Source organism: Myotis daubentonii, chromosome 15 (genome assembly GCF_963259705.1).
Source record: "Myotis daubentonii chromosome 15, mMyoDau2.1, whole genome shotgun sequence".
NCBI lineage: Eukaryota > Metazoa > Chordata > Mammalia > Chiroptera > Vespertilionidae > Myotis > Myotis daubentonii.
Window position 1 is genome coordinate 12,309,210 of NC_081854.1, and position 1,447 is coordinate 12,310,656.

Consider the following 1,447-nt stretch of genomic DNA (forward strand, 5'->3'; position numbering starts at 1 on the left):
AGCAAAGCCCAGAAGTAAGGGTCAGGTGCCAGTTGGAGAGCCAGCACGGCGCCCGCATGGCTGTGTGACTGGCAAACAATGGCGTTTTTCAGGGCCCAGCTGACCTTTAACCCAGGCATGGCCACAGTGCTGACCACACTTAGAGTTTGGGGATCACACCGGGTGAGTTAAGTACCAGGCACAGCAGGCATGTCATACCGAGCAGGTGTGTCAGTGAACGTGGACTAACCCTCATAAACACCGTGTATGCCACACAGAGAAACTCTCAGGGCCCCAGGCCAGCGTCTTTCTTTTTACTTTCCTGCATCCTCTCCTCCCTCAGACCCAGGCGCCCAGCCCCTCCTCCCTCAGAACCATGAGTCCAGGCCTCCAGCCCCTCCTCCCTCAGACCCAGGGGTCCAGGCCCCAGCCCCTCCTCCCTCAGAACCATGAGTCCAGGCCTCCAGCCCCTCCTCCTTCAGACCCAGGAGTCCAGGCCCCCAGCCCCTCCTCCCTCAGACCCAGGAGCCCAGGCCCCCAGCCCCTCCTCCCTCAGACCCAGGAGTCCAGGCCCCCAGCCCCTCCTCCCTCAGACCCAGGAGTCCAGCCTCCAGCCCCTCCTCCCTCAGACCCAGGAGTCCAGGCCCCCAGCCCCTCCTCCCTCAGACCCAGGAGTCCAGCCTCCAGCCCCTCCTCCCTCAGACCCAGGAGTCCAGGCCCCCAGCCCCTCCTCCCTCAGACCCAGGAGTCCAGGCCCCAGCCCCTCCTCCCTCAGACCCAGGAGTCCAGGCCCCCAGCCCCTCCTCCCTCAGACCCAGGAGTCCAGCCTCCAGCCCCTCCTCCCTCAGACCCAGGAGTCCAGGCCCCCAGCCCCTCCTCCCTCAGACCCAGGAGCCCAGGCCCCAGCCCCTCCTCCCTCAGACCCAGGAGCCCAGGCCCCCAGCCCCTCCTCCCTCAGACCCAGGAGTCCAGGCCCCCAGCCCCTCCTCCCTCAGACCCAGGAGTCCAGGCCCCCAGCCCCTCCTCCCTCAGACCCAGGAGTCCAGGCCCCCAGCCCCTCCTCCCTCAGACCCAGGAGTCCAGGCCCCCAGCCCCTCCTCCCTCAGACCCAGGAGCCCAGCCCCCAGCCCCTCCTCCCTCAGACCCAGGAGTCCAGGCCCCCAGCCCCTCCTCCCTCAGACTCAAGAGTAAACGTCCATGCAGACTCTCGTGCTCCAGCCATAGCCTGTGGGCTCCGGGTTGCTGCGGACATCACAGTTCCGAGTGGCCTCACTACGGCCGCGGTACCAGTTGTCATAGCCAGAGATGGAGACCTCGGGGTCGGGGTGGCGGGTCAGGGTGAAACAGACACGCAAGCTCAGTGACAGGGAGCCTTCGGAGGGGCCTAAAGATATGCGAGATTCACGCCGGAAGAGGAAAAGCCTCAGCGCATTTCAGGAACAGCCTGGGGAGGCCTGGGAGGCCCTGG